Raw genomic sequence first — 24,424 nt, forward strand, 5'->3', positions numbered from 1 at the left:
GCAGGAATAGATGTGGACAAGGAGGCAGGTTTATCCATTCTGGCAACTGCAGTGAACTGCACACTTGAAAAAAGGAGGGGTGTGGAGGTGCCAACTGTGGTAGCTTGTTTATGCAAAAATGAAACTTAGTGTAACAATTACACTTACTGGTTCGCAGGGTGGAGGTGTTTCTTTGAGATGGGAAGTGTCCTGGGATCTGCTGTTATCTTGTTTCCGGCTCGGATTTCATTCCTTCAGGCGTCTGGGTGTGGAGTCTGTAAACAGGCTGAACCGTTGCATCCAGTGCATGGAAAGCTCCACGCTGACCACTCTGGAGTGCGGAAGCGGAAATGACGTCACTGATGCACGACAAACGTCCAGGCTGGTGTTGGGGATGATACAGGGATAGTACAGGCTATGCGCTTGGGGCTCACAGCTCCTTATACTGGCCTTTTTGCTCCCTGGAGGAAAGCAGCTTGAATATATAGTGGAGGCAATTAGGCAATTAGGCTAAAGTGTATGGGCTGGAGGACTGTGGCTGTGGAACCACAACAGCCAGCAGACCCACAATCTTCCAAAAAGCACAAAAAAGTTGAAAGTAAAGTATGAAGAATTAAAAATATGATGAATTGGGGGTATGTTTAATAAATATAAGGATAATAATAGTAAGTGGAATTAGAGTTAAAACATTTATTTAAAAGATGAAAAAAATGTGGAAAATTAAAAATGAAATAAAAATAAACTAAAAAATAAAATGAAAAATAAAAACAATGAAAAATAGAAATAAAAATAAAAATAAGTATAAAAATAAAAGTAAATATAAAATTAAAATAAAAATAAGAAAAATGAAACATAAAAATTAAAAATAAAAATAGAAAATGGGGAAAAAAAAATTAAAAAATGAGATTAAAAAGCACTGGGATACACATTATGAGGATGAGCTCACACTTGTCTGTCTCTGTTTGCGTGACAGTCCACCACCTCCTCTGAATACTGTGGCTGGATAGCATGGGAAAACTCACTAACTAATAAACAGAGGAAATGATGCCCTGCCTGAGGACTGACCACCATGTCCACCTTTGCCTGTGGACACATTTGTTGCTGGCCCCCTTACAGTGCCAAGGGAACGTCTGCCTCTCCTTGCTAACCTCCCAGACATTTTTGGGAGGGAGGGGGCGGTGCTTATAAGCAAATGTAAAGAAGTAGTTGAAATCTGTACGTAGATGAACTTTAATCAATGTAAAGAGGTGTTTGGTTATACTGCAATATAATGTGCCAAACGTACAGTGACGCACAGAACTATATGGCGTTAAACTGGCAGTAGCGCACACAAAAGTAAATGGCTTTAACTGACAGTAACGCACAAAACTATATGGTGTTAAACTGGCAGTAACGTGCACAGAACTATATAGAGTTAAACTGGCAGTAAAGCACACAGAACTATATTGCGTTAAACTGGCAGTAACGCACAAGACTATATGGTGTTAAACTGGCAGTAACGCACACAAAACTATATGGCGTTAAACTGCCAGTAATGCACACAGAACTATATGGCATTACACTGGCAGTAATGCACACAGAACTTTATGGCATTAAACTGGCAGTAACGCACACAGAATTAAATGGTGTTAAACTGGCAGTAAGGCAATCAAATAGACGGTGTTCAACCGTCACTACACTGACGCTATCTGAACTGTCCCTACTCTAGCTATACACTAATGTAAAAATGACTGACTACACTACACTGAAACTATCTGAGCTGTCCCTACTCTACACTAATGTATTGTTTTGGATTCAGAACAAAAGTTCCGATATTATTATATCTACCCCTGATCAGATTGTTGAATACAAAAGCATGCATGCTTCAAGTAAGCTCACACTGAGACTGCTTAGTTCAGAGTCAAATTACTTTCTGTTTAATATTTCTGCTTCTCAAGACTTTTGTACAATTCCATTGAAGATTGAGATACGTCAACAAGACTGGAGCATACAAACCACAAATATAAAAATACAAATATGTGACAAAATTTTGGCTTTCAGCTGATGCACATTTGCAGAAGTGAATAATTGTTCTTGCAGCATTCTCTTGCTCCATTATATCATGCTGTTAGATTCTGAATGTATTCTGGGAAGCAGGCGCAAATTTTTGATTAACTCTTTGCAGTCAGTCCAGATCCTAAGCAAGCTTTGAGCTTTGCAGAATATCTGTAAATGTCTTAAGGCTTAATAAACATTGAAGCTAAGTTTATATATGTTAGGTATATAAAGCAGGTGCTGGAATAGTTCACCATGATCACATCCATTACAGTCCCCCCTTGAAGCTGTCTATTTTAAACTGTACCTCATACTAAATAGTCCTACATCCAGCCCATCCCCTTCTGCAACTCTTTTAAGCCGTATGTAGAGAAAGAGCAGCAACTAGTTCACTACCCCCCTCGATACAGCTGGAGGAGTGCGGCCAGGTGCTATCTGTCCCTATAGCCTTACGGTGTTGCATCTCGGGGGAGGGTGACTGTAACGGAGTGTAACACATAATTTTCATCATAATTTTCATCAAGCCTTACATAGACATCGTCATCATCATCTGGTATCTCTTGGTTCATGAACGTGGGGGTAGTTTGGTCAACAGCCTTTTCCACATACTTCCTGATGCAGGGGAGAACGCAGCAGATTATAGCCGCCATTACATGTCAGTACACGTCTCCCAAAAGACTGGACTTGATTTTGCACTAGATCTGCAGAGACCTCACTGTAAGATCCACAGTAACCCTTAGTGAAATTCCCACGAGGTTTTCCCACTCCCTGATACCATCCATAACATGTGTAATTGCCAGGATATATGGTGATACCTTCTCCTGGCTTGGGGGTCTTGGTAACTATGGGATATTCCTTCTTCCAATGTTCACACAGGGAGTGGTTTGTGGTTGTGTTGGTAAACAGGCTGAGGAAACATGTTTCATGTTCAGGGGATATGTTCAGGGGTACCGTTCCTAAGTGTGGTCTAGCCCCCCCACACACATAACAATTGGTCTTATTGTGTTTCCCTGCACTGTACCTCATCCACTCGAGCCACAAGTTTACATCTGAGAACCCGGTTTCTGCAGCCATGGTATCCTCAAAGGTAGGGTCTGCTATGGCCACCATGTCCTTCAATGTCTGTATATGGGGCCTCAGGGGGTTTGAGCTAGATGTGGATTGGGGAACTCTGGGTCATTGAACATATCTTTCAGTTGGAAAGGCTTTCTAAAACCGGAATATCAGGGATATCTACTTCCCCACCATAGGCCCAGAACATAGGTCCCACTGTCTTCTGGGCTAGGATTCTCAATGGTCAGCCTGAACTCTTTGGTGTAAGGCTGATCTGTGTGTTTGTTGATTGTCATTCTATCTAAGAGTGACTTCCCATCTTTGTCTTTCCTATTTTGAACGTTCTCAGGTTTGTACCCCCAGTGTTCCAACCCACTGCTCCCCAGGAATCACAGTTGTTACCCCAATAGGTGTCAGTGACGCATACATACAGAGTCATGGGTCTTACTGCTTCATCCCAGGCCCGGATCTTGTAGATAGTACCTGGAATTATCTGTTCATAAAAGGATATAAAAGTGGCAAAATGTGTATTGGATAAGTTATACCAGAACTGGGTTATACCATCTTTTTGTTTGATGGCTACCTCTTGCGCCTGGGCAATGATTACTATGAAAAGGATATACAGAATCATTTGGTCCCCTCGGCCTCTTCCTCAGATACAGGGACTTTCTTGCAGTGGGAAGTGTGTGTCCACGTGTTCTTCCCGGCCACCATGACTGATGTGGCAGTTGTTAGGTGTACCTGGAAAGGACCATCATATCTGGGTTCAAGAGTATGTTTTCTCACAAACTTCTTTATCAGTCACCAGGAACCAGCTTGTGCTTTCCTGTATCTAGCTCAGGATCTGGAATGGAAGAAAACACTTCCGAATGGATACGGGTTAATACTCGAGATAAAGCAGTCACATAATCAGTCAATACATCAGATTGGAGCTGCAACTGTTGTGGAAAATAACAACCTAGTCTGAGGGCTGAACCAAGCAATATCCCATAGGATGACAGACCATGGTTTCCCCTTGGAGTGTACCTAACACTGAATAAGGCAATGGGTAGGCTATCTGAGGCCAAATCGTTCCCGTTTCCTGAGACATTCTCAGCATTCTAGATTTTATTGTGCCATTTAATCTTTCCACCTTCCCACTGCTCTGAGGATGGGTCATCTGGTGTGGAAAGCTAGTGTGACCGATACCTAAAGCTGTCCATATCTCCTTGGTTACTGAGGCCGTGAAAGCCAGCCTCTGAACGCTCTCTATGACCTCTGGGACACCATATCTGCACACTATTTCTGTTAAAAGTCTTTTAGCTGTGGTCTTTGCCGTCATGTTGGCAGGCTGCCCACATGGCAGACACGGTCTCTTGTTTAATTACATGATTCCTTCAACTTCTGTGGCTCCTTTTTTGGTCCACACTTCTTTTTCTTCTTTGTCAGCTGGTTGTTGTTGCTCCTTGAGGTGGGTCCTGTTTACAGGAGGGTTTTGTAGAATCATAGTGGTTTCTACAGTATCATCCAGGATAGGTGCATTCACTCTGCTGACCACTTCTCGCGTTCAATCTGCAGCTTGTTTCGGAGCGGTATCTGCCAGGTGATTGCCTCGTGCTTCTTAGGAAACCAGCTTGCCATGTGTCTTCACCTTAAGCATAGCCACGTGCTGGGAGGAGTAGGGCATCCATTAAGTCCTTGATAGCTGCACTGTGTTTTACAGGTGTTTCTGCTGCTGTCAGGAACCCTCTGGTTTTCCAAATGATCCCAAAATTTCCTTCTGCAAATTTGCATGCCTTAGTTAGGGCCTGGAGTTCTTCTGCTTCCTGGGCAGACATGGAGGAGGGTAAAGCTGAAGCTTGAAGAACTGTATCTTCGGTGCTGACTGTGTATCCTGTGTGGTACTGTCCAGTACTGTCTACTGGAACCTTCCACAAAAATTGTCAAGTCAGGATTCTCAAGTGCTGTCATCACTTCAAAGCAGTCATAAACGGTGAGATGAGGATTATTCTCCAAAGAGGTTCCCCCCTTGAGAAGAGGAAGCAGAGTGGATGGGTTAAGGGTATCACATGGGAGAATGGTGATGTTATCAGGGAGAAGCAAGGCACACTGGAGTTTGAGGAGGTGTCTTGCTGGGGACAGGGCTGTACTTGGTACTCTTTGAGACAAACAGTTTGAAAGTCTTAGTCTGGGAGGCCCAAAGGGCTGTTGAGAGGATCTCCTTCAGAGTTTTAAAATTGTCCACAGCTTCTGGTGAAAGCAGGAAAGGGTCAGATTTAAGGGTATCATAAAGGGATTGCATCGAAAGGGAGGCTTCTGGAACTGGGATCCAAGAACAGCAGTAGGAGATTAATCCTAGAAAGGCGTGAAGGGGCTTTTGACCTTAAGGCAAAGGGATGCCCTTGATTGCAGCAACTCTTTCTTCAGTGAGATGTTGGGTGCCTTGGGAGATGCAGTTTCCTAGGAAAACCACCTTCTCTCTGGACTTTTTGCTTTAAGGCCTTGCATCCTCGCTCAGCCAGGTAGTGGAGGAGGCTTTCAGAGAAGATTGAGGCATCACCAAGGGTATCTGCACAAGCAGGAAGTCATCTACAAACTGTACAATGTCTGGGTGTAACTTCGTCCAGGTGTCCAGAATGAGGGCCATTGCCTTGGCGAATTGGGAAGGGGAGTTCTGGGCACCTTGTGGCATAACAGTCACAGTGTAGCTGGCAGGTGAAACAGGCTTGACTGAATCCTTGTGGAGAAGGTCCATGTGATCCGGAGAGGTAGGCGAGGTGGGGTGTCATGTCCCTGGTACTGGGAGCTTTCATGTGGACCACGGTTGGGGCTTGGTTGACTGTGGGTGAATTTCCATGGGCTTCGGTATTCCCTTCTGGAGTGGCCGGGTCTTCCGCAGTTGTAGCAGGCACGTGGAGTTGGTACTGGTGGGCGCAGATAGGGTGTGTCAGAGGCCATCAAGAGAGGAGCTACTCTCTACCGCTCTGTGAGGATTCTGGACCTAATAAGTACTAATAACAACATCTCAAACTCCATTACTCTATACTCATACCCTTTCGGATTGACTCTATAAGACCTGAAATAAATGCGGCAGCTAACATGTGTCTATGCAGTAAACTTCTTGTGCTATTTCTCAACAGATTCGCCTTTTTTTGTGTGAAATCTTGTACACATTAGGGATGAGCCGAACACCCCCCTGTTCGGTTCGCACCAGAACATGCGAACAGGAAAAAAGTTCGTTCGAACATGCGAACACCGTTAAAGTCTATGGGACACGAACATGAATAATCAAAAGTGCTAATTTTAAAGGCTTATATGCAAGTTATTGTCATAAAAAGTGTTTGGGGACCTGGGTCCTGCCCCAGGGGACATGGATCAATGCAAAAAAAAGTTTTAAAAACGGCCGTTTTTTCAGGAGCAGTGATTTTAATAATGCTTAAAGTCAAACAATAAAAGTGTAATATCCCTTTAAATTTCGTACCTGGGGGGTGTCTATAGTATGCCTGTAAAGGGGCGCATGTTTCCTGTGTTTAGAACAGTCTGACAGCAAAATTACATTTTGAAGGAAAAAACTCATTTAAAACTACCCGCGGCTATTGCATTGCCGACAATACACATAGAAGTTCATTGATAAAAACGGCATGGGAATTCCCCAAAGGGGAACCCCGAACCAAAATTTAAAAAAAAAATGACGTGGGAGTCCTCCTAAATTCCATACCAGGCCCTTCAGGTCTGGTATGGATATTAAGGGGAACCCCGGCCAAAATTAAAAAAAAAAATGACGTGGGGTTCCCCCTAAATTCCATACCAGACCCTTCAGGTCTGGTATGGATTTTAAGGGGAACCTCGCGCCAAAAAAAAAAAAAAACGGCGTGGGGTCCCCCCAAAAATCCATACCAGACCCTTATCCGAGCACGCAACCTGGCAGGCCGCAGGAAAAAAGGGGGGGACGAGAGTGCGGCCCCCCCTCCCTCCTGAACCGTACCAGGCCACATGCCCTCAACATTGGGAGGGTACTTTGGGGTAGCCCCCCAAAACACCTTGTCCCCATGTTGATGAGGACAAGGGCCTCATCCCCACAACCCTGGCCGGTGGTTGTGGGGGTCTGCGGGCGGGGGGCTTATCGGAATCTGGAAGCCCCCTTTAACAAGGTGACCCCCAGATCCCGGCCCCCCCCCTGTGTGAAATGGTAAGGGGGTACATAAGTACCCCTACCATTTCACGAAAAAAGTGTCAAAAATGTTAAAAATGACAAGAGACAGTTTTTGACAATTCCTTTATTTAAATGCTTCTTCTTTCTTCTATCTTCCTTCATCTTCTGGTTCTTCTGGCTCTTCTGGTTCTTCCTCCGGCGTTCTCGTCCAGCATCTCCTCCGCGGTGTCTTCTATCTTCTTCTCCTCGGGCCGCTCCGCACCCATGGCATGGGGGGGAGGCTCCCGCTCTTCTCTTCTTCTTTTCTTCTCTTCTTCTCTTCTTCATTTTCTTCTCCGGGCCGCTCCGCAATCCATGCTGGCATGGAGGGAGGCTCCCGCTGTGTGACGGCGCTCCTCGTCTGACAGTTCTTAAATAACGGGGGGGCGGGGCCACCCGGTGACCCCGCCCCCCCCTCTGACGCACGGTGACTTGACGGGACTTCCCTGTGACGTCACGGGGAATGCCGCAGGGAAGTCCCGTCATGTCCCGTGCGTCAGAGGGGGCGGGGTCACCGGGTGGCCCCGCCCCCCGTTATTTAAGAACTGTCAGACGAGGAGCGCCGTCACACAGCGGGAGCCTCCCTCCATGCCAGCATGGATTGCGGAGCGGCCCGGAGAAGAAAATGAAGAAGAGAAGAAGAGAAGAAAAGAAGAAGAGAAGAGCAGGAGCCTCCCCCCCATGCCATGGGTGCGGAGCGGCCCGAGGAGAAGAAGATAGAAGACGCCGCGGAGGAGATGCTGGACGAGAACGCCGGAGGAAGAACCAGAAGAGCCAGAAGAACCAGAAGATGAAGGAAGATAGAAGAAAGAAGCATTTAAATAAAGGAATTGTCAAAAACTGTCTCTTGTCATTTTTAACATTTTTGACACTTTTTTCGTGAAATGGTAGGGGTACTTATGTACCCCCTTACCATTTCACACAGGGGGGGGCCGGGATCTGGGGGTCACCTTGTTAAAGGGGGCTTCCAGATTCCGATAAGCCCCCCGCCCGCAGACCCCCACAACCACCGGCCAGGGTTGTGGGGATGAGGCCCTTGTCCTCATCAACATGGGGACAAGGTGTTTTGGGGGGCTACCCCAAAGCACCCTCCCAATGTTGAGGGCATGTGGCCTGGTACGGTTCAGGAGGGAGGGGGGGCCGCACTCTCGTCCCCCCCTCTTTTCCTGCGGCCTGCCAGGTTGCGTTCTCGGATAAGGGTCTGGTATGGATTTTTGGGGGGACCCCACGCCGTTTTTTTTTTTTTTTTTGGCGCGGGGTTCCCCTTAAAAATTTAGGGGGAACCCCACGTCATTTTTTTTTTTTAAATTTTGGCCGGGGTTCCCCTTAATATCCATACCAGACCTTAAGGGCCTGGTATGGAATTTAGGGGGACTCCCACGTCATTTTTTTTTTTTATTTTGGTTCGGGGTTCCCCTTTGGGGAATTCCCATGCCGTTTTTATCAATGAACTTCTATGTGTATTGTCGGCAATGCAATAGCCGCGGGTAGTTTTAAATGAGTTTTTTCCTTCAAAATGTCATTTTGCTGTCAGACTGTTCTAAACACAGGAAACATGCGCCCCTTTACAGGCACACTATAGACACCCCCAGGTACGAAATTTAAAGGGATATTACACTTTTATTGATTGACTTTAAGCATTATTAAAATCACTGCTCCTGAAAAAATGGCCGTTTTTAAAACTTTTTTTTGCATTGATCCATGTCCCCTGGGGCAGGACCCAGGTCCCCAAACACTTTTTATGACAATAACTTGCATATTAGCCTTTAAAATTAGCACTTTTGATTTCTCCCATAGACTTTTAAAGGGTGTTCCGCAGCATTCGAATTTGCCGCGAACACCCCAAATTGTTCGCTGTTCGGCGAACTTGCGAACAGCCAATGTTCGAGTCGAACATGAGTTCGACTCGAACTCGAAGCTCATCCCTAGTACACATATTGACTTCAGGTGTTTTAGAGTGGAGATGTGAACCATCTTCATACAGAATAATTTTTTTTTTTTTTATCCAGAATACAAAACACTCAGATGTGAATGGGGTCTAAATCTAGCAGATAGATTTAGGCAAGGAAAGCACTTCCTCTTTCGTTCTTCTGGCATAACGCCCAGAATACATAAACTTCCTCTTTATTTATAATACTGTTTGTTAAATATTGAAATTGAACATTTTAAACTCCCCAATTGTTGCTAATACAGCTTAAAAACAATTAAAACCATTTGCATAAATATAGCACATTTGCTACATTTACTGTTATTAGAAAAGAAACACCTTTTAGCTTCAATAATGCAAGGGTAAGCAATTACAACTAAATTCAGACTCTGACTGAAATATTCAGAAATATTCAAGACATCCTATACATAAATTATTTATTTAATTAAAATGCTACATTGATTGCTACTATGTTCCATCACTGGAATCGTGGGTGGGTTTCAGTGTGGGCGGTTCAGGGGGCGGTGTCATAGGGCGTGTTGCCACAGGGGGAGGTGTCACTTAGAACAGAGGGGCGGTAGACGAAGGGCAGTGTCTACTTCCTGGGGTCCAGATGCCATTATAGGGTGGTGGCTGACTACTTAGCTTCCTCTTTTCTAGTTTTCTATACACATATACAATACGACCATTTCGATTATTTTGATTAATTTCATGTTCTGTCCACCCCCTTCTTCATGAATAGCATTTGCAACTTTAAACCAGGAGTCTGCTGCGCTCAGTAGGCCATGGTCTGACAGCAAACCCCTTTTTCTCTTTAAGAGAGTGCGCCATTCATCTATAATAATCTCCCACCCAAATGCATATCAACCACACACTTTTGCCAATTTCTTTCCCTTTTTGACAGCACCCTCTCCTTCCCGCTCTAATACCAAGTCACAAGCCAAACTGGCCTCTTTGGGCCTCACTAACTTTTGCCCCATCGTTCCAGAGATAGAGAGAGAGAGAGAGAGAGAGAAATAGAGAGAAAACCTCTCAGCAAGACTCTTATTAAACAGATAAGGAGTACATAAGGAGTACAGCAGTTAATATTCAATATTATATGAATGACACAGTCTCACTACACTAAAGTGAAACTATCTGAGCTGTCCCTAATTTAGCTGCACGCTATGCAAAGCTGAATGATGGTCCTCCTCACTACACTCACATTAACCCTAAACTGACACTAAACTAATATTCTACACTGACAATTGAAGCAAAATAGCACAGTATAGCACACTAACTAATAGCACTGAACAGAGCACTGTTCTATCTCTCTCCATGGTGAAATCACACTGAAAATGGCTGCCATTGAAAGTATACTTTTATACTGTGGGGCGGAAATGAACCATGATTGGATAAAGTCATGATGACAGTGTCCAATCATGACTCTGACAGTGCTCTGTGCCCTGATTGGCTGAAGCTTTTACTGCTTTAGCCAATCATGGCTTACAATGAACCGTTCAGCACCGCAATGCATTGTGGTTGGTTCGGGGGGCGAACAAACGGTCTGAACAGTGAAAGTTCTGCCCGAACTTATGCTCAGGCCAAACTGTTCACCCATCCCTACCCAAGACTGACAGACAGCTAATATTGTACCTTTCCACAAAAAGGACAGCAAGGTAGAAGCTGGCAATTACAGGCCAGTAAGTTTAACATCAGTTGTAGTCAAGTTAATGAAATCACTCCTGAAAGGAAGGATCATTGATCACCTAAAAGTACACTTGCTGAACCCAAAACAGCATGGCTTTACAGAGGGCAGATGATGTCAGACTAATCTGATTGAAATTTTTGACTATATTACCAATGTTTTGGACCAGGTTGGTGCTGTGGACATAGCATATCTTGATTTCAGCAAGGCATTTGATACAGTTCCACATAATGATCTATTACAAGTTGTACATGATAGGACTTAACCCTTGGGTAGTTCAGTGGATATGCAGTAGGCTAAAGGATAGATACCAGAGTGTGGTTGCAAACTAGGTTCACTCAGAACAGAGACCAATCACAAGTGGTGTACCACAAGGCTCTGTACTAGGTCCTGTTCTCTTTAATCTATATGTAAATGATATAAGGTAGGTATGTCTCTTTGCTAATGATACAAAGGTGTGTAATAGGGTTGATATCTCTGGAGGTGTCTGTAACATGGAACACAATTTGGCATTGCTGGAAGATTGGTCAAAGCAGTAGAAACTGCAGTTCAATGTTTCTAAATGTAAGATAACGCACCTAGGGAAAAAGAATACCTTGAGAGAGTACACCATTGAGGGCGCAGTGTTGGTCAACACTACAGAGGAAAAAGATTTTGGGTACTTATTTCAGATGATTGCAAAATGAACAAACATTGTGACTAGGCAATGGGAAAAGCAAATAGAATTCTAGTATGCATCACTAGAGGGATCACCAGCAGGAGGAAGGAGGTTCTGATTCCCTTATTTGGATCTTTAGTGAGACCTAATTTAGAATACTGTGTCCAGTTCTGGAGACCTCACTTACAGAAAGATATTGATAAAATAGAATAAGTCCAGAGACGAGTAACAAAAATGGTCAAAGGTCTGGGGGATAAAACATATTGAAATCGACTTCAGGAACTTAATACGTACAGTCTGGAGAAAGAAGGGTATGGGGAGATGTGATGGAGATTTTAAATACATCAAGGGGGCCAATAAGGTGAATAAGGTTCAGGAGGGGAGTTTTTTCAATATGAAACCAAAATCAAGAATAGGGGAACATGACCTCAAACTAAAAAGGAAGAAAGTTCAAAACTAATTTCAGAAAGTATTATTTTACTTAAAGGGTAGTTGAAGCTTGGAATAAACTTCCAGCAGAGGTATTGAGACAATTTGTAGTAAATGGCTTCAAACTTGTTTGGGACAAACATAGATCTATACTCTAGTTAACAACAAAAAAATAGGTAGATGGGCTACTCAGTCTTTTTCTGGCATCAATTTTCTTTGTTTCTATGAAACACTTAAGAGGACATTGTATATATGCTGTTGTTGTTGCTATGGTTACAACAGTTACAAGGCAGCAACATGTAAATCTTTTGGCAGATTAAAAAAAAATAGATGGCTGCTGCTTCAATCAGAAAGATAATGTTAGTAGAATTACATTTCAAAATTACTTGCACAGGAATTTCTTTTAACAGTCTTTTTGTAGCTGAAAAAAACTTAACAGTAACCTGATTTACTTACAGAATAAACAAAATGATAAGTAATGGTTTACAACTCAGCATTTACATTGGTTATAACAAGAAGCAATTATTTCCTTCTTTCCCCACCATACTTATATGTTTTCCTTCTTCTTGTTTTTCATTTATGTGTGATTGAACATTCTTCAGCAATGTACTATTTCAGGTTAAGGATATTTAGTTGCAACCAAGGATATCCCTGGATGTGCACCAACTTCTTGTTGCACAGATGTATCATAAAAGTTTTCAGCACTTCCAAATTTTGATTACTATTTACCTAAACCACACCAAGTGTGGAAGGTGTTTAAAGGAGTATTAAACACTTGTTTATTTATACCTACAGGTAAGCCTATAATAAGGCTTACCTTTATGTACAGTAAATAGTTCCTAAACGTGCATTGTTTAGGAGATATTTACTTTCATAGCAGCCAGTGACGTCACATTGAGAGAGCTGTGCCATGGCCGTGACTACCACGTGCATACACTTGAGTGACGGCATCCTGGCTTGTCCATTCAAACAAGCCAGAGCCCGCAAACCCAGAAGGAAGATCAGGTGAAGATGGAAGCCCTGTCAGCAGTGAGAGCGCACTGAAGGAGGGCTTCATTTTAAGATGTGTCTTCCATAATGTGCTAGCATGCGGTACATGCTAGCACATTATGCTTTTAACTTGCAGGGAGAATTTTTTTTTTGTGTGTGGTTTACTACCGCTTTAATGGAAACGTAATTTCAGTCCATGAAAATGTGGAGTAATAAAAGTTTGCCTCAATAGGAAACTGCTGTCTAGATATCTACATATGTCCCGAAAATGCCATGACTGCAGCACCAGTTGAACAAAAGACTGGTCATATTGAGCAACTATATCTCTTATAGCCAAACAACTGCTCATAAAGGCACCAAATGAAAAGCAATGTGAAATTTAAGATGAATGAAAATGCCACAGCTGATATTTTTTATATTCAGTGGGTTGTAATAGCAAAACATATCAGATGAAAAAAAGTACATTAGAAACACTCTATCACCAGCTGATTATGTTCGCATTGCCTACAAAGAATTTTAAGAAGACTTCAGGGACTTTTATTGATAGAAATACTTCCGATGAAATGTCCAAGTTTAAAGCAAGAGGTTACTATAAACACTGAACACCTGCGTAAAAAAGGAAAAGGCTTTATCAAAGAATCCAGCATTACTTAGTCAGTTTGTGGATTTTGTCATGCTAAACAAGCTAATGAATGAATTATTAGAGCACAGAAAAGTTTTCATTGATCCATAATATCATATGGTTATTGATGTATGCAATAATAATAATAATAATAATAATAAAATAATGCAAATAATTATGTATTCTTTACTGAAGGGTGAATAAATTAAAAAAACTATTAAGCAAAAGTAAATGATATACAAAATCACAGGATGCCCAAATACAGCATGCAAATCTAGAAATAATTGTTAATTTCTCCATTTCTATGAGAGCAAAAAGTATAAAAAGCCACAGTGCTTTAAATACCGGTAGTTGTTTTTTTTAATTGTTATTTAACATGATGTTTTGTGTTTGGTCCTTAAAGCATTTTAAAATATTTTCTCTAACATAATACAGTCCATGTAACTTTGCCAGTGACAGGATTGCTATGCAGAGCAGGGCAGAAAAATACTCACGTTTGCACAAGTAACCCCTTTTGCTGGCTGGAGGTGTTGCTCCCACAATGGCACTGGACATTATATAGTATTTCTGTCAAGGGAATGATGTGTCAGTCACCCAGCCAGTGACATAGTAACCTGGGGAAGTAGGTGAGTACTTTCACTGTACGTTTTGGTTATCCTATGACTGGCAAGTTATGCAATAAGTGCAAACCATTAACATTGAGCTACACAGGAAGGATAACGATAAAAACAAATGCATTCATGGATTTTTGACAGTGTAGCACCACCATGATGCATAATGCACAACCAGATTTAGCAGGATAATAAGAAGAGAGAGTAGAAAGCTGAACTTGGCAGGAAAAGTGATAAAAAAATATTCTTTTGTAGTCCTTGTTGGAAAGTAAATTGGCACTACAGTAAAATTCATAACTTTGAACAAGGCATGCAAAGTGATAAAAAAAGCATTCTGTTATGAATATTTCTAGTGTCTACAATAGCAACATCATACCATTAGAACCTTGGATGGTGCCACAAAACTGATGCCAGAAAAATAAGAGAAAATAGAGATTTGATATTTTTTTAATATTTAAAAAAAATATTTGGGCAATAGATGGAGCAGTCACTGATAGACAGGCATGTTTGAGGCAAGGTGGTCAATCGGTGCACTGTTACCCAGCCACACATGAATACATCAGCTAACAACAGCAGGACAGGACACTACCCGGAACAGTGGTGTGCGTGTACCAATATGTAGGTGTCAGGACACCTTCAGGTGTTTGCATTAAACCCTACATTTTGTGGACATCTGCACATGCAGGCAAGTGTGCATGTGTATCCAATTCCAGAACTGGCATCAAATGTCCTATTTAATAGTAGGAGTAGTGACAGATGGCTGTTGGGTAAGCTTGTTTGTGAACCCTGCTTCTGTGTATCCTGATATTGTGCTTATCTTAATTTCATGATACTGGCTTGGCCTGCCCTTGGGTTCCCTTGTGTCTAATCCCTGGTGGTGACCTCATCTCATTTAAGGACTTTGTTTCTACTGATCAACTGCACATGACTCATCTACATCCCACCGATCACCCATGTATGACATTGACTTGGCCCTTGACCTCAACACTGCTACCCCAAGGTTCTTCCTTGCTGGTCTTAATCTGCACCATCTGTGTCTACCACGGTTGTCAGCATCCTGCCAGCTGCTGAGCCTGACCTGCTCCTCTACAGTGTCTCTCCATGCTCCTTCTGACATGCTCATCTTTTGGCTTGAGAGCTACCCTGTTGACCACTTCCAGGAGCAACCACCAGTGAACTGAGCTTTCAGCACCAATGCCACATTGTGCCTTGCACTCCCTGTCACCACCTCCAGGGGTATTCAGACCAGAGCCACAAGGGAAGCCCTCTTATCATTTTGGCCTCTAAGCAGGTAACATGACAAGCACAGAGAAACTAGGCTGTCTGATAAGATGCCTTCATTTTTCTTTTTATCTGACTTACAGTTACTTCACAGCAAAGCAACATCAAACAGAGAAAATAAGGGAAAAACACACAACGTGATCTGTATTTGTCACTGAAGCATTCTCTGATAAGTGACTCAAATGCTGCATATACAACAGATTTAAAATACAGTACTTTTCACAAAGAAAGATATACATATAACTTAGCCTGTTAAGTTTTAAAAAATATTTAATACTAAAATAAACTAAAATTGTTGAACTGTTGGATAACCATGGCAAAGTATAACTCCTTTAAATACACTTAAGTGCATACCTGAAAAAGAGTGGTTGACAATCTGACTAAAACATGAAACCAAGGAACATGCAAGAAAAACATTCAGTGTAATCATGAAGTCAAATGATACATGCATAGTTTAGGACAATTTGGGGTTTATTGTTGTCACTTAAGATTCACATGGTTTTCACCCAAGATTCACCTAAAATAAAGTTATAAATGTGTAAATCTAGGGTAAAAACATTGACAAATATACCCCTTCATATTCCTGCTACATTCTTTGAAAAAACATACAATTGGATGGATTCAATAAAGGTAATTTGCTAAAGGAGCACATCATGTTCAATGCAAAATGTATGTTCACTTAGTTTAGTGAAGGAAATTAAGCTTAGTAAACATTCACTTTACCCAGAATACAAAATGATAAGCACTTATCCACCTCATGGTATTTTTAACAAACAAAAAGGTAACAAATCAGAAAAATTAGATTGTACATAAAGTTTTAGTAAATCAACCCCAATAATGGATAGAAGCTGTTCATTTTGTGAAGTGAATGTTCCCATTCCAAAGTGAATATTTACTGAGCTTAGTAAAAAAAATGAAGCTGTGTTTACTCCAATCAATCACTCGTGTGCGAGCAAAAATCCTTTGTTTTTTAAATTTCCTTCACACATAATGGCGTATTTAAGGTAAACATATGTTCACTTTTTGTCTACAAAAGTCTGTCAGCCCGTCCGACAGACTTTCAACGGACTTTTGGCGGACTTGCGGCGGACTTGTGGCAGACTTTCTAACGAACTGACTTGCCTACACACGATCACACAAAAGTTCGACAGCCTAATACGCGTAGACGTACACCAAGTCCGACGAGACTATAAAACGGAAGTTCAATAGCGCGTACGACACCCTTTGGGCTCCTTCTGCTAATCTCGTGTTTATCTCGTGTTAGTAGAAGCTTGGTGAGAGACGATTCGCGCTTGTGAGACTCGTATTTTTCAGTTCGTTTTAACTGTTGTTCAGTCTGTGCTTGTGAGGTTTGTATCTGCTTTTCAGTGCGTCTGGTCAGTTGGCATTGAGAAATCTTTGTTTTATTGTCCGCTCGTTCCTGATTTTCAGGTTGCTCTTCACAGGCCTTGCTGTTCTTCAGTGCGTTCTGTTAAGTGCGTTCTGACCAGCCGACCGTTTTGAAGCCATGTTACCTGTACGTACTCGTCGTCGAGCTCGTGCATTGTATGTGCTTGGTGCTGTAGTTCATTCTTCAGCCCAAGACCAGTCCATGAACAGGGCGAGGAGGAATTCATGGACCAAGAATTGGTTGCTCCAGCGTGACCAGTTCTGTCACATGCCATTGCTCCGTGAGATCCGTGAGAATAATCCTGAGGATTTCAGGAACTTTCTCCGGATGACGGACCCCGTTTTTGACCGTTTGTTGGCTTTGCTGACCCCTTATATCAGCAGGCAGTATACCTGCATGAGGCAAGCCATCACTCCGGAGCAGAGGCTAGTTGCCACGTTGCGGTACTTGGCGACAGGGAGAAGCCTGCAGGACCTCAAGTTCTCGACAGGCATCTCCCCCCAGAGACCTGTTCTGCCATCATCCAGGTCCTGCAGAAGGACTATATTAAGGTAAGATTTTTTATTTTATTTTATTTAATCTTTGATAATGTAATGTATTTCTTAACTCAAACACTACTTACCATCATTGTAATATAGTGTGAATGTCCCCTTTTTCTCCTCATGCATGCTGTAATTTTTTCCTGTACTTTTTTGTCATGCATGTATATTTGCCTTCACTAACCTCCCCAGCATACAATGCTGGGCACATATCCACCTAGTCTACTCAGTTTGAATGTATTTAGTCAGCTGCATTTTATTTTCTTTCCCCTAAACTCCATCAAAATAGTGTGCATGTCATTAACTTGATTTCCAAACCCCTCCCCCCTAAACTCCATCCAAATAGTGTGCGTGTCATTAACTTGATTTCCAAACCCCTCCCCCCTAAACTCCATCCAAATAGTGTGCGTGTCATTAACTTGATTTCCAAACCCCTCCCCCCTAAACTCCATCCAAATAGTGTGCGTGTCATTAACTTGATTTCCAAACCCCTCCCCCCACCTAAACTCCATCCTAATAGTGTGCGTGTCATTAACTTGATTTCCAAACCCCTCCCCCCACCTAAACTCCATCCTAATAGTGTGCGTGTCATTAACTTGATTTCCAAACCCCTCCCCCCACCTAAACTCCATCCTAATAGTGTGCGTGTCATTACCTAGATTTCCAAACCCCTCCTAATAATTTGCTATAATGTTCTGTGGTGTTGATTTTTACAAAGCAAATATATGTTGCACTTTGCAAAATGCATTTGCACTCTGCAAGTGCATTTGCTCCAGGGCTTTAGTAAATGAGCAGAAGCTCTGCTGATTTCCATCATCCAATCATGTGCAAGCCACAAAGTGTTTTGATTAATTGCCCTTGCATGTGATTGGGTACTCCTTGCAACATGAAGCCTTTTTACCTTACCTCATTTACTAAGCTGTGGAGCAACTGCACTTGCAGAGAGCGACAACTGCACTTTTCAAACTGCACAGTCTTGTAGCCTTTAGTCAATAAAACCCTGCGTGTCCTTAAACTTTTAATTTCTAATTTCACCACCCCCTAAAATGTAACAATGTGCCATCAGAGGGGGTGAGCAATCTGATAAGTGTGCCTTTCCATATTATTTATTCAAGAAGATTTCAATTATTTAATGTTATACTGATGCTGGGCAATAATGTTTTAAGTGTATAATGTTCTTGCAATGTTCTTTTCTAAATTACTGAGTTTTGTTTTCTTGTTTGATTCCCCAGTTTCCTTCAACGCCACAGGAATGGCAGACTGTGGCATCCCATTTTGCCACCCGTTGGGACTTTCCCAATTGTGGAGGGGCTATAGATGGGAAACATGTTCACATCGTGCCACCACCCCATTCGGGGTCATACTATTTTAATTATAAGGGGTTCCATAGTATTGTCTTAATGGCGGTGGTGTCGGCACACTATGAATTTCTCTATGTGGATGTGGGGAAGAATGGCCGGATGTCGGATGGAGGAGTATTTGCCCAGACGGAGTTCTGCCAGTGTCTCCAGAGTGGTGGCCTGGGATTGCCACCTGATGCGTATAACGTGGAAGGACTCCCCTTTGTCTTAATAGCAGATGAAGCCTTCGCTCTGAGCAAGCACCTCATGAGGCCATTCCCCCAAAGAACCCTCACCCCGGAGAGGAGGGTTTTTCATTTCCGGCTGGCCAGAACGAGAAGAGTTGTTGAGAATGCTTTTGGGATTGTGGCCAGCCGGTTCCGCCTGTTTCAAACATCCATTAACTTGGCAGAATACAAACTTAATTTTATCATTTTAGCGTGCTGCATCCTGCACAACTTTTTGCACAAACTTTCAACAAATTATATTGTGCCAGTTGGGCCTGAAGCCGGACTTATCAGTGACAATCTTACAGGCCTGGATACTGTCCGTACTGGCTTGGCCCCCCAAAGTGCCGGTCAAGTTCGAGAGCAATATGTAAATTATTTTATGGGTAGGTGGGCCATTGCAATGGCCCAGGATATTTAAATTATCAAAATTAAAAATCTTGATGAAATATTGAATTATATTTATTGCTTGCCTTTCTTTTTGGCTTTCTCCTAGGTTATGGTAGAGCACTTGTAGTGCCAAGTGTATTTTCCTTGACTAAATAAGCACCATTGTCACTGTAAACAACTATTTTAAATTTAAACAAACTGATACTGAGCATTGAAATAACAAACCACACATTTAGTTAATTACTAAACAGATGTTTTAATATTCTGTATACATTCACTTATGCATTAGTAAAAAATGTTGATAGTCTAAAAAATCTCTATATATTTACAAATTTTGAACAATATAATTAATTTTTTTTTTTTTTTTTAAATATTATTCATTTTTTTTTTGGGTTTTAACAAACAGGCCTCTTTTTTATTTGTTTATTATTTTTTTTTTTTGTTTTTTTAAAAACAGGCCTCTTTTTTTTTTTTTGGTTTTCTAAAAACAGGCCGCTTTTTTTTTTTTTTTTTTTTGGTTTTTTAAAAACAGGCCTCTTTTTTTTTTTTTGTTTTTTTAAAAACAGGCCTCTATTTTTTTTTTTATTTTTTTTTTAAACATTTTTTAATTTTTTTGGGGGGAAAACAGGCCTCTATTTTTATGTTTTTTTTTTTTTTTTTCAAAACAGGCCTCCATTTTTTTTTTTTTTTTTTTTTTTATTTTTGTTAAACAGGCATATAATTTCAACAAAATAAAAAAGAAAAGGCCCAGAATGGGGTCAGCAAACAAGGAAATGAAGAACATGATAGATGTTTTTTGGGTTGAAAAAGGGCATTTAGATTCGACCCAAAACATCGATCATGTCCTTCATTTCCTGCTGCATACGATCCAGCCGATTCCGCATTTGATCAATCTCCCCATTCCAGGCCATTATTTGAGCAATTAGTCGTTGGGCACTGTCTGTTGTGAAATAGTCACTCGGACCTAAAATTGAATGAAAAAAAGATGTGTTTAGAAATATGCAGACATACATAGTTTACCTTACCATAAGCTGGTGTCTCAGACACTGACCTGGTGAGGTGCCCATGTCGCATACTTCCAAAACATCCTCAGGGGTGGCGCTGTTGCTTGAGTCAAGCACAACCAGATCACCTAAAATAGAGTTAAAAATTTACATAAAAAAAGGCAGCCATGCATAGATTACCGTAAGCTGGTGTGTCAGACACTCACCTGGTGGGGTGCCCATGTCGCCCACCTCTCCTTCCTCCACATCCTCAGTGGGCTTGGGCTGATTTCCCAAGTATGTTCTTTCGGTTGGGGGGGACTGGGTTCATCTTGGCTGAGTCTTTTTTCCCCTATGTGAACCAAAAAATTAATATAGTTAGCACACAGATATTTTAGTACATAGTAATCTTCAAACATTGTAGTGAAGTGGTGTACAAATTGTCTGTTTGTGTAGAGTTCCTAGTTTAATAAATGTTTAATTTAAGAAAGACATATCTAGATAGATAGATATTTCGATATATCTATCTATAAATATCTAAATCTATCCTATCTATCTATCTATCTATCTATCTATCGATCTATCGATCTATCGATCTATCGATCAATCGATATATATATATATATCTCTCTCTATATATATCTCTATCTCTATATATAGAGATAGAGATATATATCTATATCTATATCTATATAGATATAGATATAGATATAGATATAGAGAGAGAGAGAGAGAGATCTGTATATATGTAATGAGGTTTATTAAAAGATCGTTTCAAACGATGGAAAACTCGTATAGTAAATAAAAGCACATGGAGCAGTATACAAGGTAATAAACAGAAGATGAACACACGACAAGTACTTACTTTTTTTCAGCACTTTACGGATCCGTCTGTACTGATCTGGCTCCCGGAGTTTGAGGTCGGACCATCTTTTCTGAATCTGATCTTTCGAGCGCTGTACCCCAAAAGAAACATGTAATGTCTTCACAACCTTCGCCATTATTTTGGCTTTTCTCAAATTTGGCCGTGCATACGGTCCATACTTCCCATCATAGTCCTTTTTTTTCAGAATTGCCACCATTTCCACCATCTCTTTAAAGGACATATTGGAGGCCTTAAATCTCGGCTTCCCAGATCGTGATGTTCCAGCCTCCGGGCTTTCGTCGCTACCTGAGGTAGTACACACCTGATGTGTCTCCGCCATTATTCATCCCACTATGCACCATAGAAAGAATGGGCGGAGAATATGAGTTAAAAGCGAACGTCAGGGGCGGGTGACACAGGCGGAGTTTCACACATGCGCAGTGTATAAAGAGGGGTCTTGCGCATGTGTCGTACTTACGTTCTGTGCGTAGAGTTAAGGGGCGGAGAATATGAGTTAAAATTGAACGTCAGGGGCGGGCGATGCAGGCGGAGTTTCACACATGCGCAGTGTATAAAGAGGGGTCTTGCGCATGTGTCGTACGTACATTCTGTGCGTAGAGTCAAGGGGCAGAGAATATGAGTTAAAATTGAACGTCAGGGGCGGGCGACGCAGGCGGAGTTTCACACATGCGCAGTGTATAAAGAGGGGTCTTGCGCACGTGTCGTACGTACGTACGTTCTGTGTGTAGAGTCAAGGGCAGGGTACATGCGTAAAGAAAAAGAACGTCAGGGGCAGGCCAAGCAGGCGGAGTATTACGCATGTGCAGTGTATAAAACGTTGTTACGTATTGTGTTGTACGTACGTTCTGTGCGTAGGTGATAGTGGACCGGGACGCTACAAAACGAAGGTAATTTTAAATTTATAAATTTGGTCAAAACTTTGTAGCAAGCAGCCTATATGGCTTGACAGATTGATGAGGCCTACATAGGGATAAGATGATGAGGGTTTAGCAGAAACATAAGTGTTTTTTGTCTTGTGTGTTTATCTTTTACAGACATTATGAATGCCCAATTTAAAGATCCAGAATTTTTGTCGGCTTTCATAGACAAATACAGAGAGATGAGGAATCTGTGGGAGGTCAAACACCCTCAATATTATTTGAAGCATGTCAGGAAGTCAACGCTGGAGAGACTTCTGACATTTGTCCAGACGACCATCCCGGAAGCAACGATGGAGACGTTGTTAAAGAAAATTGGGATCTTGAGAAACATGTATAAGAGGGAGCATAACAAGATCCAGGAATCCATGAGATCAGGAGCATCAGCAGATGATGTATATGTACCCAGGCTGTGGTACTACAATAAACTACAGTTTCTTGATGACCAGACTGAAGCCAGGGCATCACTTTCAACCCTTCCCTCCACCCTTCAATGCACTCTTCCATGCACCCTTCTCTCCACCCCAGCAGAGGCTGATGAGGACCAAGCTGGGTCTTCCATCCTGGATTAACCGAAAGTGACCATCTGGAGTCAGGTAAATTAATTTCACAAATATTTACTGTCCTAATATTAATGATGTTAACTGGATGTTATAATTGATTCAAATAATTTTCGCCTAAAAATGATGTATACATATCAATTGACAGTAGTGGCGCAATATGTTTGTCACCTGCTTGAAAAAATTAGGGTATCTGATTTCTAGACTCTTTTATTAAGAGATGTATTCACATTGAATTTGCAAGTCATGAGAAGCAAATTGTGTGTCATTGATGAACCCAAAAAACAAAACAAAAACTATGTCCCTTTTTTATACACAGGATGAGGGCAGCCAGGAGGAATGTGGGGAAAGTGGCAGGCAGGAGGAGACCGGGCCCATGGACAGCCTGGAGGAGGCTGGATACAGCGTCATCCTGGAGGAGGCCGGACCCAGTGTCATCCTGGAGGAGGCCAGACCCAGTGTCAGGCAGGAGGAGGCCGGACCCAGTGTCAGGCAGGAGGTGGCTGGGCCCAGTAGGAGCCTGACACAATCGCAAGTGCCTCCCCTCCGCCTTCCAAAAAAAAGGGCCAGGAAGGGGACGTGACACAGGAGGGATCCCTGCGCCTCATGCGAGAGGCCACCAATTTTTTAAGGAGCCCCCCCGAAGCTGAAGAGGCCTATGGGTGCTACTTAGCCAGCAGGCTGCTTCAAATGGAGTGGGGCCAACGCCTCATTTGTGAGAGACTGTTTGGGGAAACAATACACAAGGCGCTGCAGGGCTCGCTAACCAGCAACACACAATTACATGAGGCAGCCCCCCTCCTCCTCCTTCTCCTCCTGCCACAACTCAAACACCAGAGCCACAGCCTCCAAAGAAGGCTGCAGGGAAGGGTGCAGGGCAGCGTGGAGGAAAGGCTGCAGGGAAGAGAAGAAAGTGATGACCTGGGTTCAGTCTGTTCTGACAGAAGACGCAGGCTGTTGTAGTACCACAGTCTGGGGACATCTATATCATCTGCTGCTGCTGTTGATCTCTGGGATTCCTGGACCATATTGTGCTACCTCTTATATGGACTCCTCAAGATCCCAATTTTCTTGTCAACAGACTTTTTCCAGCGTTGACTTCCTCTTTATTTTCTTTAGACCATGAATAAATGGATATTTGAGTTTATGAAAAGACTTTATGTGTTTTAATTTAAATCATTGATTAAGACACAATGTTACATTAACAAGGGACAACAATCTCCTTGAGGTTGCAAAAACACACAAAACAAAAAATTATAATGTTCTAGTGGTAACCTAAAAAAAAAAAAATTATACATAACCAAAAACGGTTCTTTCTGTTAACTTTATATACAAAAGAAAAAAATCACAATAAACAAAAAAATGTTTCTTTGTGGTAAGTTAAAACAAACAACATTAAAAACAAACAAAAATGAAAGAAAAATGTATTTGTGTTCAATTTAAGAAATACAAAACTAAAAAAAAAAAAAAAAAAAAAAAAAAAAAAAAGTAGATAAAGATAAAATAAGTTCGACAACAATCATAAAATAAACATCTGGAGAAAATCTAAAATAAAAGATGACTCCCCCCAAAAAAAACAAGTGTAAAAATTATTATTAGTATGGAGACATTGTTTTTAAAAATAATACTATATCATTCATGAGATCAAAGAGAAAAAGAATCCAGAAATCAGTTTGGGAGAACTCTGTTTGAATATGAACAGCAAAACATCTTCGTTCTTATAGCATTATTAAAGAAGACATTAATGCGA

This window comes from Aquarana catesbeiana, linkage group LG01, assembly GCF_042186555.1.
Source record: "Aquarana catesbeiana isolate 2022-GZ linkage group LG01, ASM4218655v1, whole genome shotgun sequence".
Classification (NCBI taxonomy): domain Eukaryota; kingdom Metazoa; phylum Chordata; class Amphibia; order Anura; family Ranidae; genus Aquarana; species Aquarana catesbeiana.